This window comes from Panthera leo, chromosome C2 (genome assembly GCF_018350215.1).
Source record: "Panthera leo isolate Ple1 chromosome C2, P.leo_Ple1_pat1.1, whole genome shotgun sequence".
NCBI classification, from domain to species: Eukaryota; Metazoa; Chordata; class Mammalia; order Carnivora; family Felidae; genus Panthera; species Panthera leo.
In genome coordinates, this window is record NC_056687.1 from 7,273,191 (window position 1) to 7,290,540 (window position 17,350).

Here is a 17,350-nt window from a genome sequence, read left to right on the forward strand (position 1 = left end):
TACCCTTTGACCCAGTGACTTTCTGTCTAAGAATTAATAAGAAGTGCGAATTGGGATTAGGTACAAGAATGTCTTCTGCATTAGTCACAATATTGAAACATTCAGATCGAGCCGCATCACCAAAAAGAAAGAAACGATTTTACACGTGTAAAATATGTATAAGCGAAAACAGTGTGCAGTCTTTAAAAACCATGGCAAAACACTAAACGTCTCCCGTTGAAAACAGGAAGCTGATAAAGCTGGACGGACAGTGTGTTTGCTCTGTGTCTCCCTCTCTAGGTAAGATTAAAATGGACATGCAGCTAACGTGTTAATAGCAGTTATCTCTTCAAAGGAGAACAAAATTAGGAGGGTTTGTCAACCAGACTTTCCATTTTATGGAGTTAATCTGAAAATTCAATTTCCCTAGTACAGACCATTCCCAAACATTCCAGGTTTTACTGTAAATGAGAAGTACTCACTGTGCCCTACCGAGAAACTTTCCACATGCTGTGGTGGCCAAACCATACGAAATAATTTACTTCCAGAGACGTTTAGATTGTACCACCCCAAGGACCCAGTGTTCAGCAAGTGTCCAGGCTTATTATTCCACATCAGCTTCGGGCCTCATTTAATCGACTGGGTGGGAAGAGTTTGCATTCCACCCAACAGGTTTCCTGCCCCACGCCTTTGTTCGGGCGGGTCCCTTTACCCCGAATTCCTTTCCTGTGCCCTATGTCTGGCAAACTCCTATTCATCCCTCAAAGCCCCGCTCAAATGCCACCTCCTTCAGCTTCCAGGGAGAGTTCCCCTTGTTCCTTTCTGCCTCCTTTTGTAAGTCATTCACACCTCACAGTAACACTTAAGTGTGGCTGTACTGTTGTGTTTAGGACCCCTCTTTCTCCTTAAACCAGGCTCGGCAAGGGGGTGTTGCATTTAACTTTTTTTTTAATTTGATGTTTATGTATATTTTGAGAGCGAGACAGAGAGACAGAGAGACAGAGCATGAGCGGGGAAGGGGCAGAGAGAGAGGGAGATACAGAATCAGAATCAGGCTCCGGGCTGTGAGCCATCAGCACAGAGCCCGATGCGGGGCTCGAACTCATGAACCGTGAGATCGTGATCTGAGCCGAGGTCGGACACTCAACCGACTGAGCCATCTAGGCACCCCATGGGTGTTTCATTTAACTTTTAACCCCAAGGCCAACACAAGGACTGTCACATGGCAGGGACGTAATGTTGGAGGAAGAGTGGGGTGGCCGAAGATATCATGCAAGTGAACTCCCGGCTGTCCAGACTTAGTATCTGCTGAAGCTCATTTAAAGATATGCCGTCTGATATTGTGGGTCAGAGGGGAGGCCAGTCCAAGGCCTGGCATGTCAGAGAGAAGAGGGTACAAATATGCCAGTGACCTTGAATCACTGAACTACCAGTGAAGATTTAGACTTGAGTCATAGCTCAAAGAATAGCCTACAAGATCGATCCTGCCTTAAAGAGAAAATGGGTCTTAGGTTTCTCACGCTGATAAAATTGACAAGCATGAGGGCATAAATATATTCAGTTGAGCCTAACCAATTATTTCCTGTTCTGCACACTGGCCATCAGAGGTTAAAGGTTTAAGACACCTTTGAGCGCTAGCCCTCTGTTTGAGTTCTCAGAGCAGGAGTCTCTGACGTTTTGTGCCTCAGGGATCCAAGAGCAAGGACAGAATTGAAGTATTCAAACTGAGTTTGTACTTTATTGTTTTCAACGTTTGTTTATATGTTGTGCATTTTAAAAAATGTGCATAATATATTAGTACCTACTTGTATATGTGTATTAGTACATATATGTACAAAAGTATATGTGTTGTGCCTGTAAGTCCAAAGTGTTAGTGTATGTGTGTGTGTGTGTGTGTGTGTGTGTGTGTGTATGCAGTGGGGGTGGGGGACTGTACATTTTTGAATCCAGTGCTTTATTATTATCTTTTCCTGTTTATTTATTCTTGAGAGAGAGACACAGAGAGACAGAGAGAGAGGGAGACAGAGGACCCAAAGTGGGTTCTGTGCTGACAGCAAAGAGCCCGATGCGGGGCTTGAACTCAGAAAGCAGGAGATCATGAGCTAAACCGAAGTTGGACGCTCAGGACCTCAAGACTGAGCCCCTCAGGCACCCAGAATCCGATGCTGTGGACGAGTGCTTATTAAACCTTCATGTGCAGACAGATGTCCTGGGCATCCTGTTAAAATGCAGATTCTGATTCAGAAGCTGTGTGCTGAGGTCTGAGAACGTGCATTTCCACCAGGCTCCCGGTGACGAGGCCGGCCACTAGCTTTGGTTTGCAATCAGCATTTTGCAACCCGAGTTCCTCATCGAAACTACACAACACAGAACACAGAGCAATCTGAAACGGTTTCAGTGACCCTTTTCTCTCCCATGGGTGGCCGTCACCAGCTGATTTCGCTCGCAGAACTCTATGGAGAAGGAAGCTTTACCTCTGGGAGAAAGTTCAAGGTCACTAGCCTTTTTTTTAAAACCCTGCTTATAAATCACTGCACAGCATCACACGTCAGTCCCGTGTTTAATAATTTTTTTCCAATGTTGGTTCTCCTTTACGAGAAGCAGAGCTAGAAACCGACGTTTTGACCACTCCTGATCATCCAGGCTCCCGTGGTACTGGTGTTAAGCAGAACAAAGCTCAGTGGGAAGTTTCTGACTAGGAAGGGCTACCTCCGGGCACCCTCACCCTGATGGGAGGCTGGTGTTGAAAGTCAGTGGGTTGCAAACGTTCTTTGTCCGAAGGAAGAGGAGAAAAAGAACCCACCCACATCTGTAGCGCTCAGTGAAGATTTGTGAGTGAAAACATACGAGCACAGACGCACACGATATTGACACAATGATTCTCTTAATTCACAGAGTCTACCCGGCCATTCACGTGCGCGTGAATTTTCAAATATCTGCGTCTTCTCGGCTGCGGGGCTGGTATCCGAGTATTTCCGTTCCCTGCGGAAAAGTGACGTGTGATTGAATTGGAACAGCGCTTCCTCCGAATCTAGGCCCACGTCCCACACAAACACAACGCAACCCACAGGATTCAGACTCAGTGCCTGAGAGCACGTGTTCAGGATTAGCGAGGACAGTGGAGTGGACGAAGGAGAAGTCCTAAAGGGCCATTCCGTTGGCCGTTTGACATGAGTTGGCCCCCAAATGACATCTGGTCGGCCAATTCTCAATGCTCTATCTTGGATCTGTCTTCAGCCCTGATTTCAGTCAAGAGATCCCGGTTTCAGAGGGTGGAATTGGGAGCCAGACCCTGGCTACAAAAGTTGGACAATGCCCTTTTGTCTTTCCTGCATGCCACCTCTTGTTCCTGTTTGATCGTAGGTAAATAAACCTCATGGAACAAGAAAGGCCAAATGACTGTCTTCGGGTGGTGAGGACAAAAGGTTCAGCTGAGAAGAATGTCTTGCATCACACAGCCTCGAGGACCCCTGGTTTACGTCAATATCCCTTGAAGCTGCCCCTCCCCTTCTCAGCCCCACTGCCTTGGTTTAGAGGCACATACTCTCTTTCTTCGGTGACCCCAGGAGGCTCATAACCAGGTGCCTGTCCCCAGTGACCATCTGTGTGAGGCATTCCCCACGGTGCAGCCTTGCCGATCTCCTGAAATCTCTCCTCCACTGCCCAGCTCAGCGGCCCCAGTTATCTACAAACCAAGGCCTGATCCCTTGACCTTATGACCATGGCGTGTGAGTCCTTTAGGAGCCGCCCCTCCTACCCCTGCCTTGGTGCCAGCTTTTCCGCGGCCTGTGCGAGCCATGCCGAATGACTCACGGTTGCCCAAATGGGTTGGTCCTCTGTTGACTGATTCGATACCTTCAAACATGTCAGGCCATCTACTAGAAAGCTCTCTCCCTTTCTTCACTCGCTTCCTCCTGTCTACCTTTGAGACCTGGCTCATTCTGGGGATGTGCTTCCCTTGTTCTCACAGGTTAGGCGCTTTCCCTACCTGCCCCCCTGTCCCTGTGCTTCTGTCTCTCGGAATATTTATCTCAGTGTGGTGGAACTGTTGGTGGACTTCTGAATATCTAATCGCAGTAACAATGATCAGATTAACAATAGCCATTAGCCGCGAGCATACACATGGCCAGAACTGTGTTGACAGCTCGTATTCCTGAACTCCAAACTTCAGAGCCACTCTGGCAAAACTCTGGTAAAAATAAGGGGCTCGGATGAGTCAGACAGTTCGCCTGAGGCCACACAACTGGCCAGTAGTGGTGACAATATTTAGATCCTGGTCTGACTCAAATTCCAGCTCGTGCATCACCCTCCATTGCCTCCTGTTGAAACATAAGCTCTCATACCTTATGTTGCGTGTGCCAATGTCGAGGTTCCAACAGGCCCTTAATGTTTATGAATGAATGAATGAATGGGTTAATGAACGGAAGCAAAGGCATCTTGGAGTCTTCCGGTGCTGAGAAAAGCAGCCAAGGGTCTCAAAATGAGTGCTCCCATATATTGGTGTATTGATGAGCGAAGCGGAGAAAGAGTACTTTGCCTCCCTCGGTCCGCTCACTGCTGAAAGATGCAGGGCGGACCATGCCTATGAAGCCAGCGTTCCCTGCAAGTTCACGGTGCTGCCCTGCACCTGCCTGAAGCTGCTGCTATGCCTCTCTTCTTTCTTTCTGTGAGTGACTCCGGCCACCCAACCTGATGACCGTCCGCCTCTCTCTCCCCACTTCCTGTACAATTACAACACATCGTCTTCGGTTCTGCCTGCAGCTAAGTCTTGTTTCCATCCCCTGCTTCTCTCCCCTTTCAAGGCTCCACTCTGCTCACTGTCCCTGACCTCCTTTCGGCCCCTCTTTACTCCGACTCCCCTTTAGAGCCACTCTCCCTTTCAAAACTGATGACGTGTCTATGTCCGTCCCCTGAGTCAGCCCTCAACCTGGTTTTCATGTCTTACGTGATATAAAGTCTAAACTTTTTACCCGATGTCTGAGTTTTCTAGGTGAGACCCCCTGGCTGCCATTCTGGGCACATCTCTGGACGTTCACTCTGTCATCCATGCTTCAGTGATGGCGAAATGCACTTCTCCGCACACTGCGTGCTGCCCCACATCTTTCTACCTGCCTTTGCTCCCAGTGTGTCCACTGCCTGAAAGGCCCATGTTCGCACAGATCCCCCAGCCGAAAGCCCGTGATTCCCTGATAACTCCTCCCACCGCAGGTTCATTTAAGACCTGCCTCTCCTTTACCGCTCTAAGGTATAGTTCTCTCACTTCTGTATCATGAATTCCTCTGAATGTATCTGTCTCCCCTTCTGGAAGGTGAGTTCTCTGAGAGCAGGGATTGGGCCATGTTCATCTCTGTAGCCACAGAAACACCGTCCCTGGCATATAGTAGGTGCTCAAAAAAAAAAACAACAAAAAAACTTTTGATGACTCATACTCAGGACTCTATAAATGAGTCAATAAATAGATTAATAAGCAATCCATAAATTAAAGGATGAATGAAGGTCAAAGACATGGCCCAAAACATATGAATGGTTTCAACATACTTATCATTACATGTGAAGCTTTCTAAATTCTTCCTTTGAAGGGACTTACAGTCACGTATTGTCCTATCCTGCGTGAAGTGAGTTTCCACTGTGCTACAGTTCACCGGGTTAAGGAATGCTTCCTTTCGTCTGTCCTGACTCAGACGCTCCCGGAAGCTGGGAGCTTCCTCCGTTGATGACCCTTCCTTGGTGATTCACTGATGTCCTCAAAGAGTACATACACGGATGTTCAGATATGGCTCTTCTCCCCAAAGATGGCTTGCTTTTTTCGGGAATGATTAATCATACCTGTAGTTACTTGAAGCGTTGGAGCTTTCCACTAAAGAAGTCTAATTACGTTCGCATGTGCTTTGTTTCCTTCCTTGTTTACCCCGCTCCCCGTACACACACATACACAAAATCAGCCTGGAAACTGTGGCAGAATCCTATTCTGCCTTTATTCACTTGGTGGCCTTTTTCGCAGCTTTCTCGACAACATCTTTCAAAATCCCAAGGATTTCACAAGAAGATCATGGTTAAGGTCAGAAGGAAAGGAGGGAAGGCTCATGAATCTACACGGCGGGTAGGGGTTTCTTCCAATCTCTCCCCTCGCCCCCCAGTCCTTCCTTCCATCCATCAAACCATCGCATTTGATTCCCAGGATTTACTTACTAAAATCAAAGGGGCTAAGCCTTATTTTGAGCAGCCCATCACCGCCTTCTCAGTCGTGAGAAATGGGACCTAGTTTTTAATGCTATTTCTATTACCATTCTGTAAAATATGCAATGAATGATTGAGGAAAACTAAAACCACACATAGCCTAGGATTAAAAATGGTGCCATGGCCTTCAAACTCCAGTGGGACAACCCCTCGCTCTGGGTCATTATTTCCTAGAAGCTGTGAGTATTCCTCAGTGTCTCCTAATCACCAATATATCATTCATTCACTTACTCACTCACTCACTCACTCACTCATTCAGCAAGTATTTAACACTATTATAAGAAAAATACAGTCTTATGCCTGGTCCTGGTCCTCAAGTTTTACCATCTAATAGAGGAGATGACATATACATGAAATGTTATAACACCAGGCAGAGTAGGATCCTTTCTGGCTAACTCTTAGGGACATGTAAAAACTCCTATAATACAACTTATGATGTTTACTGGTTCATGTGTTTCTCCCATCCCACAAGTCTGCAAGCTGCATAAATACAAGGACTGTGCCTTATTCTAAAGCTCTGTATTGTCCTGATCTAACAGTGTCTTCCCAGCTGACGTGAACGAATGTACTATATAGAAACATAGGGAAAACATCCAAGAAAGGATCGATTCTTTCCAACTGGAAGAATCACAGAAGTCTTCGTGCATTTTCTGTAGGAAGAGGAAATAGGAGAAAGGGAATTGTCTGTGAGGGGAACTTCCCAGGCAAAAAAAAAGGATGATGTGGTGGCAAAATACTTTCTTGAGTAGGTTCATTTGATTGGACCATAGGTTATATCAATAATTCCAATTGTGGCTGCATATAAGAAACATCTGGAGAAGTTTTTAAATGTCTTAATCCCTTGGCTTCTCCACACATCAGCTGAATCAGAATCTCTCATCGGGGAGAGGAAAGGAGGGACATATTATCAGGAGCCTGAGTTTTGGTACTTTTTCAAAATTTGCCGTTTGCTTCTAGTGTGTCCTGATGGTTGAGAATCACTGTGGTGCCTTAAGAGATTAAATATGAGGATGGATTAAAAGCTCGCGTGGCAATAGATTTTAAAGAGCTTTAAAACAGAAGAGTTTGATCTGTCGACAGGTAAAAAGAAGCCAGGCTCATGTAGCAAGACAGATTGAGATGAAGAGAGTAGATATAGAGAGATGAGATAAGATGCCGTTAATGCAATAAAAATGAAGCAATACACGAACTCCAGGGCATCACCACCTTGGCTTACCAACAGGTAACACTCACACACCTGTTAGATGTGAGGTGATGACAGGGGAACAGGAGCTGCTTTGTCCCTGGATGAAGAAGAAGGCTTGAACGACAGATTATTGAAGGCAACGCTGTGAGATTGGCTCTCCTCAAGTTTGCTTTGAAGCGTTCTTCTCTAGGAAGTAAATTTGGGGCTGGTGATGAAGATTTGGGAATCGCCACCCGGGAGCAGACGTGAACCGCATGAGTCAATGAGATCTGTACCAAGGAAAAATACCAACGGCAGAAGGAAGCTGAGGGCTGAAGCTAGGAGACGGGCCACACTGGGGAGGACTGGAGGACTTTTCGGAAATGCGGCTGGGCAAGAGCAGCCAGACGGTTGGGCAACTGTGTAGCTCATCAGAGTGGGCAACCAGGGAAATGAGATTTCAGGAAATAGGACATGATCTAGGAGTCGAAGATTTGAGGGTGGACAGGAGGCACTGCCGCTCCCAGGGGTGAGTCCTGGAAAGGAGGGGGGACCCCTGGTTCCCTAAGAAAGAAGGGAAAGAGGAAAGGTTACACCCACTGCTCGTGTACTTATTGAGCACCTATTATTTTCCAGACTCTTTCAAACACTGGGGACACCACGGTACAAGCAGATGCTTGTTCTCATGAAGCTTATGTTCCAGCTGAGGGGGAGGGGAAGGAAGGTAGGAAACGTTATGGGAAAATACTGAGCGGTAGAAGATGAACGCTGCTGAACTGTGCCCTTGGTCCAGGGAACGGACTAAGTATGGTCTTTTGGGGAAATGTGAGCAGGGCGGAAAGATGTGGAAGAAACTGGGGCTAGCTCTCGAGAAGCCAGGAGATGAGACGAGAGAGGAAGGAGTCTAAACAGCCGCAGGACCCAGTCTCTTGGCTACACCTGCTGTGACTTCGCAGATGTCGATGCTGAGTACCCGGGAGCCCCGGCCGAGTACGGAAGAGGAGAGGTGCCCGGAGCCGGGGACCGGCGAGGCCTCAGCGGTAAAAGGTGACCGGGACTTGGGATTACAAATACCACGGTAGAAACATAAACATCGAAAACCCGCAGAATGTAAATTCTCAAGGTCACGGCGCGCTCATCGGCTCGTGGAATCCATACGGTAATTGAGCACATTAAGAAGCCTACTAACTCTGCTATTGAGTTTTAGAAGGGCTATAATTTAGTATCGCCAGCTATCAATTAGGCCTGTTTTCCTCATCTGTAAAATGAAAGGGTTGGGCGAAATGGCCTCCAAGCTCTCTCCGGTATGGGCAGCCAGTGAACATCAGAGAAAACGCGAAAATCTGAAACTCGGTTTACTTCTTTAACGTGTACATTGAATGTGTGACTCTCGTGTCAGCTGCACAGCTAACGCGGCTCTGGGCTGACTAGGCCCTTGGTCACCAGGACCATCGTGGTTTTAAAGATTAATCGCCCTGTGAACATACACGGCCTAAGTTCTGCTGGGAGAAATCTCAGGTGTCACGGGTAATTGACAAGTTGTTGATAGGACATTGGAACAGACTGACAAGAAAATTCTTAGAGACCAAGGGGTTCTAGTTATTTGCAAGCTGGGGAAATTGATTTGTCAATATCGGGGAAAAGGGGGAAACACTGGTTAAAAGACGCCAAGGAAAGAAGGAAGGAAGGAAGGAAGGAAGGAAGGAAAGAAAAGGAAGGAATGGAAAGGAAGGGATGGGAAGAAGCTTTGCAAATATTAGAATGAATAGCTAGGTATATGAAATAGAGTTATATACATATGAGTCATCTCTCAGAGCTAAGATGAATTTACAGCAGTCTATGTAGGATCTTTCTCACCCCCAAAAATTGTGAGTTAGAATTAACCAGGCCTTAAGCAGATCCTAAAAGCCTAAGGTAGAATGCTACCAATTGGACAGTCGGTAAGGAGAACTAGACTACTAGCTAGCTATCATCACTTAATATTTTAAATACCTTCCCCCTCTTCACAAGCCATGCGGTTTGTGGATAATACAATACACAACATTGGAAGAAGTAAGCCTCCGTGTGTGCTTGTTCAAACAGCTGCATTTGTTAGACACCTTGTCGTTGAAATCGAGGTCTTTAAGGCTCAAACATCAGTGCTAATGCTGCAAGTTATTTATTTGTGAATTTAATCTGAATTAAGAGCTAATTGCTATTTTTAGAAGCATGCCTGTTCTTTACTAATAGTTGTATACCCAAAGCCTTCGTTCAGGAAAATAAACTGGGGCTTCAGTCTCTACAGCATAGGGTACAAGAATTCATCACTCTTTTTCCTCACGAGGTTAAATACTGTCTTTTATTTGCAGTCCCATAGCGTAGTGCCTACTCACATTTAAGCACTAGAAGTTTCAAACACGGGAGTTTTCTTCAAATCAGGAAGATACATATTAGTTGAAATGAAAAAGAGTGGAGAGTAGGGGAAAAAAAAATCATGCCTGAGGTCACGATGAATCATTTTGGTTGGACCTTCCAGAAATTCCCTAGTCTTTTGAGGTTTGGATGTTTTATTTTTCCCTTCCCTCCGTGGCACCCTGGGTGGCCAGCGGGAAGCACTCTGGGGGCCTTACCTTGAGTCCAGGTGCTGGGACCCAGCTCAATCGAAGGTCCTGGAGATCTGGGGCAGTGACCAGGGGGCCCGGCTCTGCAGGAAGGACCTGGGACGGGGGGTGCAGTCCAACCTTGGGCCGCATGCTCACGGGATGGCCAAAGCTGGGTAATGGAGCCTTCCTCACCCACTGCCATGGTGGATGAACAGCAGAGCCTTGGCCCACAAGAAATTCCAGCCCGGGACTTTGGATTTTATGGGTGAACGACAGCCCCCTTGCAAAAAAAAGAAAAAAAGGTACTTGTATCTGACCTGGCTCCAGATTCTTTTATATGCTGTTTGAGGGGTGCCTGGGTGGCTCAGTCGGTTGAGCGGCCGACTTCGGCTCAGGTCATGATCTCACCGTCCGTGAGTTCGAGCCCCGCATCGGGCTCTGTGCTGACAGCTCAGAGCCTGGAGCCTGCTTCAGGTTCTGTGTCTCCCTCTCTCTGACCCTCCCCTGTTCATGCTCTGTCTCTCCCTGTCTCAAAAATAAATGTTAAAAAAAAAAATTATATGCTGTTTGACAACAGAAACTGCCAAGCAGAACCACCGCCTGGAAGGAGGCACAGCATTTTCTCAGGCTTCATGGGTCCTGGGGATGCTAGCAATTCTCCCTCTCGCCTGGATTCTCTCCCACGGGGCTCTGGAGCCTTTGGAGGTTATCTGATCAAGAATCACATTTCAATCACTCTCAAAGCTGTCGTGGGCCTCACACTCTCGGTCATGGGCCCGATCGCGGTGCTAGGTCACAGGTTGCGCGGTTGGTTTTCAAGACACCCAGCTACTGGGGCACCTGGGGGGCTCAGTCAGTTGAACATCCGACTTCAGCTCGGGTCATGATCTCACGGTTCGTGGGTTCGAGCCCCGCCTTGGGCTCTGTGCTGACAGCTCAGAGCCTGGAGCCCGGTTCAGAGTCTGTGTCTCCCTCACTCCCTGCCCCTCCCCCAATCTCTCTCTCTCTCTCTCAAAAATAAACATTAAAACACCAAGCTACCAAGCAGCCCCTAGTGGTGGAGAATTATTGTAAACAGATGAGAACACACTAGAAATTTCCCGTGACTTTGGATGGCTCTCATGTGCCATCATTTTCGATGACCTCCATATGCATTTCTCCAGATGTTTCTTCTCTGCCAGTCTGTTCCCATAATGACCTCTGGACAGGATGTGGAGTACCTGCCCGGAATAATAACGACCAGGCCCGCAGCCAGGTTGTGGACAGTTGTATTGGGGAAGCATTCTAGTGCACAGGCTCACTGCTTCCTGACTAGAAAATACTGACATGGTGTTCAGCTCAGTCCTCAGAACATTCTTTATAGGACCATCCCTGGGAATGACAGTGTTCAGGGAAGAACTATTAACAAATGTCAACATTTTAGGGACAGCAGGGATTGTTTTCCTGTGTTCAACCTGTCTTCTCTTTCTCTGTCTCTCTCTCTGTCTCCCCCCCCCCCTGCCCCGCCCATACACACACCCTGGTCCAATTTACAGTTTTTGACAAAATCGGGTGAATCATCACATATTCAGTCAATATTATTCCATGCTTAGCTTTGTCTCGAGCATTTTGGTGATAGAGATGCAACATGAAATAGTGAAAAAATATGGGGTTGGAGCCAGACAGACTTGGGTTCAAATGTCAGGTCTTCTGATATGACAGTGGGGGGAGAGGGGAGGCCCTTAAAGTCTGGAAGCTTGTGCCAAGCTCAGGAGGGACTCATCCCGAGGACAAAGGGAGATGCCTTGTGGAAAGTACTTGGGAAAGTGACCTTGGACAAGTATTCAGTCTCCCTGATTGTCAGATTCCTCCTTTCAAAAAAGGGGCGCCTGGGTGGCTCAGTCAGTCAGTAGAGTGTCAGACTCTTGATTTCGGCTCAGGTCACGGTCCCAGGGTCATGGGACCGAGCCCTGTATTTGACTCTGTGCTTAATGTAGAGCCTGCTGAAAAGTCTCTCTCTTTTCCTTTGCCCCTCTCCCCTGCTCACACTCTCTAAATAAATAAATAAACAAATAAACAAGGGAGATAATAAGGCTCACCTCGCATTAGGATCACAAACAGCCAGTTGAATGCACCCAACACGGTGCAAAGCAGGACCCTGAGAAGCATGGCTGGCTGTCACTCGGTCAAGGGCGAGAGGCCCCCAGCCATCAAGGGCTTGTCATCTGATTGGGGTGGGAGGCAGCACCTGTGCCCAACAAACACCCACTCGGGGACCCAACATATGAAAAGGGCTTCATTGCCCAGAGACATTCTGGGTTGGGTTCAGCCCAGAGAGAAGGAAATTCAGGGAGTCCAGAAGTGATGAGGCCCCTGTGGGAGGGACAACCGAGCCTCGTGGGCCTTGAAGGGAGGGTGTTGAAGGCGGATAACAAGACCGGAAGCGTAAGGAAAGAACGGCAGCCTTGGGGAAAGCGGCCACACCGGCAAAGCCAACAAGGTCAGGTTAAATGCAGAGCAACTGAACAGGGGGCCTGGGTGAGGAGGGGAGCTTGGGAAACGGAGGTCAAGTGACAGCGTTGGCGATAAGCAGGTCGGCTAACGGATGCCCTGGTCTGCGCTCGTGACCGTCCGATTCCGGAAATGTGGGTAAGACGGCTGCCAACCTCACACGTCCCCAAGTCCTAGGGACACCTGGTGTTTCGGTGCCAACCTTCCTCTCTGTCTCCTTTCCCCTGATTTTAGAGAGCACTGTGGTTTCTTTCCCGAACAGGCTGTGCAGTATGTACTCAATTTATAGTTTACAGGGATTTCTCACACACCCATGTATGTTTTCCACTGAAGTCTGTACTTTTTCCTAGACCCGCCCGAATTCCAGAGCATGGCTCATTTGTACGCCAAGTTCATAGTATTTCTCTTTGTCACTCTCCTCTTCTTCTAAAACCTAGGAGAAAGTTACCTTTTTAATGTTCCTGCGTGTTTTTAACAGCAAAAAAAAAAAAAAAAAATGAAGGATGTCAAAAAAATAATTACAAGGGTAATTTCTGATTCAATCTGCCTTGAGAACAACCCCGTCAACGGGCTTCTGCCAAGTCTAAAATCTTGTTCATCAGAGTTTGAGTAGCTACAGGGGCATGATCCCTTTTATAAGTAAAAGAATAATAATAATAAAAAAATCTGGTTGAAGATTTTGTAAGAGTGATGACCTAGCCTCTGGAATTCTGGGCTCCTTTACAAAGTAAGGAAAACAGAACCATATAAAAAGGGAATTAGGTCCCCGGGGAGGAAAGTCAGCTCACGTGGGTCATTTTGAGAGTGGTTCTCTCTACTGATGCCTAGAAGACAGAAGAGCCTTCCCTGCCACGTTCGTCCAAAGCGTCTTCTCTGACTCCCTGGTGTCTCTATGGCAGGCATTCCTCCAAGTTCACGGATGAGAAACAGGGAAGTTGGGGACGAGGCAGAGGCTCACACAGCCCTGAGGTGGGGGCTCCAGCCCAGGATTTTCACCTCCTTTCACTACCCTTCTTCTTGCCAGCCATCCTAAGGAAGTGTGCTCACCTCGGGCTGGGAGGAAGGGGGTGCTGAAGAATCTGTTCGGGAATTGGGGCCCTGGGGAGGAGACAGAAGGAACCAGTCTCTGTTGTTCGATGGCTTCCCGTGTGCCCCAAATATGCGAAGACACCGGGGCTCGTAACACCAGTGCACGTTACCCTAGGGCTCCGTGGCTGGGAGTTCACACACTTGGATTTCCCATCCGGAATGTCTGCTTCCAGAATCCAAAGTCTCTCGTCGTGAGAGCATCCTGCCTCTTTCTTTTTGAAAAATTTGTTTTTAATGTGTATTTATTTTTGACAGAGAGACAGAGCGTGAGCGGGGGAGGGGCAGAGAGAGAGGGAGACGCAGAATCCGAAACAGGCTCCAGGCTCTGAGCTGTCAGCACAGAGCCTGACGCGGGGCTCGAACTCACAAACTGTGAGATCACGACCTGAGCCGAAGTCGGACGCTCAACCGACTGAGCCACCCAGGCGCCCCTTGCCTCTTTCTTAACAGAGTGAACTTCTTTTTGTCAAGCTTCCACCATTACCTGCCAGGGGCTTTTTCTCTCTCATCTTTTGTTTCTTTCAGGCTTCAAGAATTCTTATCACATATGTATATTCTCCTCTCCAGAAGTTTCTGAAATATTACTCATTTGACTTTTGCTGAGAAAAATTAAGGCCTCCCCTCTTTGAATCCACGTATCCATTTTTCAAAAGGGCTATAATACTGCACTTTGTGTTTTGCTGAAGTTTTGTTTAATCACAGCACGGCACCAAAAACCCAGAAGGTATTCCCCGCAAAATAAACTTCAAGCTGTAGGTTCAGTGCCAACAACAGCTAATTGTTCTGAGGGAACTGGCATTGCTTGCTCGCTCTCTCTCCCTCGTTATGACTGTCTTTGTCAGATCCTGCTTGTGTTCACGAGGTCGCTGATCTTAAGAAAGAATAAACTTGAAAAGTCTTGCTTTAATCATCGCAGTAATTAGCAAATTTGGACACTGCATTATCTTTCCCTTTTTACTGGAAACACATTCAAGCATGGGCTTGTCGCTTTTCCAGGGCGTCTCGGGAAGACTGAAGCTCATAACTTGCAAAAACCAGGTATCCATCCAGGTACGAAGGAGCCTGAGCTGCTGGAAACTTCCTTCAGGAGCACATGTCAGTGCCCCTCCCCACTAAACCTATACGTTTACAATCGTGATAGAGGTCGATTTATCGGATCACTTGGTTGACTTTCAGGAGGAGAAGGACCGGGCTCGCCACCCTTAGAACGCAGAATGGAAGAGAAGAGACTTTCGCCATCGAGGGGCTCAGAAGGGGCCATCCTGCGCTCCTGAGGACTCCGATTTGCCAGCCGCAATAATCTCTCGGTCCTCTGAGCTTTTACCTGGAGTGTGAATTGGGAAGAGTCTACCGAGCCCTCTCCACCCCCCTGTCTTGTTGGCATTGTCAGGCCACCTGCTGCTTCTTCCCCTCAACTTCCACACCTGCTTCCTGCCCGCTCTGATAAATGAGTCAAGGCGGTATCGGTAAGAGCATCTCCAGAACGTTCCTACCGACTTTTGCTACTTTGGTCTGCCGTCTGCTTCTCTGCTGAGTCCTTCTCTTTCATTCTCTTCCCGTGCGGTGGACTTTTCCTCTTGTCTGCGTCCGCCCCCGCCCCCCACTGGTCCCCAAGGTCCTACGCTCACCCTCCTGTACTGCTCTTTATAGCACGTCTCGTGTCCTCTACCTGACGCTCTTGACCACGCCTGGTCCCGTTACGTTAACTGTTGTTGACCGACAGCACCTCCTCTGAGAACAACTCTGTCTTTCCCTGGGACGCCCCTCCTAGAGAAGTGCCCAGAACTGACTTGTCCCAAACAGAAATCATATTATTTGTCTTCCCCAAATGCAGTTACTCTTCCCGGTGTTTGGTCCCAACAACGGCGTCCTCGTTCTGCCACCTGTGAAATCCTTCCCTCCTGCCTAATGTAGTGCGAGCCCTTCTAATGGACCCTGCCAGTGCCTCCCTTTCCCCTTCTATTACCGCGCCGGGCCCCAGGTCTTCAGGCTCTCTACTGGCCTCTCAACACCCCGTTCCGGCAAGTCACGTGGCCTGCACGGCCGGCCTGATATCCCTAGAGTGCAGCTCAGAACCCCCAAAACCAAAGCGTTCGGTGACCCCTCACTGCTTACCAAACCGGACCCCAGACAGTCCTTGGCAACCCGCCTGCCCCTGAGTCTCATCTCCGGAGGCTCGGCCCTTAAGGCTCTGGCCACTAGAGGCCAATGACCTTGCATCAGAGCTGGCTTCACCCCTTCTGAAGCAAGCCGCACACCCTCTGCACCCTGTTTTCCTCCTCTCGAAAACAAGGCTGATAGCAAAGCCCGCCAGGTAGGAGAGACAGTTGTTGTGAAGATTCAGGAGGACCTAGAACCAAGTTGTCTTTAGTGAGCTCTCAGCATCGCCTTGACCGTTGCCATCTCTCCCCACCCCCACCCCCCTCCTCCCTGGTGCACCTGCCATTCTGCTCGCTCTGATGGCTCCTCCCATCTTGACTTTCAAAGTCCTGTCCACTCGCCTACGCTCTCTCAGATTCCCCAAGGCCTTTCCCGACCGTCCCAAACAGATCTGGTCTTCTCTCTTGACTATCCCCGACCGCTAGCCTGGCTCCTTGTGCGATTCTGTTCTGCCTGATGCCACAGACATGCTGCTGCACGAGTGGTTTCTACTATTTCTTCTCTTCTGTTCCCACCCGCACGTCATCACAGAAGCCAACTGGGGGGATCCCTGCGATCAAGGACTGCGTCTTCTCCCGCGACCACCCAGCCTCCTGCCCAGTTAGCCAGCAGCACACACACACTGGGCGAAGGGGCTTGGGGCCGGAGCCCAACTCTCCCAACTCCTAATAGGAGTTGATTAAAAACTCATTCAATATACATTCCCCCCAACTTTGGGCTAGTGCCTCATAGACCATTTCTTCAGCTATCGAAAATTAAACAAAGGGTGCTGCAAAAAAGCGAAGTTTAGAGAACATTCCCAGGAGGCTGGGCTAGACAGGCCAATATCCATCATTATAAAATTTATTTTTAAATTTTTTCATGTTTAGTTTTGAGAGACAGAGAGAGAGAGAGTCTGGGAGGGAGGGAGAGGGGTAGAGAGAGAGGGAGACACAGAATCCAAAGCAGGCTCCAGGCTCCGAGCTGTCAGCACAGAGCCCGACGCGGGGCTCGAACTCACGGACCGCGAGATCATGACCTGAGCCGAAGCCAGATGCTTAGCCAACTGGAGCTACCCAGGTGCCCCTACAAAATTTACTTTTTTCAGTATACATACCCTCACACAGCCTCACACTCCAAAATGCCATGTACTGGCATAGGCTGCTTCCAGTCGGAGTGAGATGCATTTGATCACAATCACAGCAAAGAGGCTCTTCTAAGGTTTAGTCCCGTAATATTTCATCCTCAAAATGGAGAAATCTTAGAAAATTCTCTTCGACTTAAAATTTAAAACACACTGAGAGCCAAATACCCTGATTGCCACAGGCACACTAACACAGGCCTTAACTAAACATAGCACTTGAGGGAGACTAGAAACGACGTGATGCCAGGGCCTTGCCCCCTGGATTGGCCGCACCCTGGGTCAAATCCCCCTCTGCCTCCCGGGATTGCAGCGACTTCCTCCTCCTCTTTCTTTCCCTTGTTTCCATCCCCAGGATCCAACTTTCAGTGCACGCTCCCATGCCAAAGCCATGGAGTTTTATTTCAGTGTCCTTCTTTCCAAAATACTCTGCGTGCTGCTCGCTTTCCCCGCATGGGGTTTATTCAGCTACTTTGTGGTAGGTGCGTGCTGCCCCATTTAACCACTTCTAGCAGCCGGCCTATCACG

General features: G+C 48.4%; 1 protein-coding gene across 8 annotated transcripts in view; it reads right to left on the minus strand.

Annotated features, from left to right (window-relative positions):
- The window catches only part of KCNJ15 (potassium inwardly rectifying channel subfamily J member 15), a 76,759-nt gene that overhangs the window by 17,976 nt on the left and 41,433 nt on the right, over positions 1-17,350 (minus strand). Inside the window, exon 3 of one of the 8 annotated variants that reach the window (XR_006193083.1) lies at positions 2,062-2,961. The exons of the other annotated variants lie outside the window; for them this stretch is intronic. The gene's annotated coding sequence lies outside the window, so the exon portion shown is untranslated. Of the gene's footprint in view, positions 1-2,061; positions 2,962-17,350 lie in introns of those variants that run through there. 8 annotated transcript variants of the gene reach the window in all.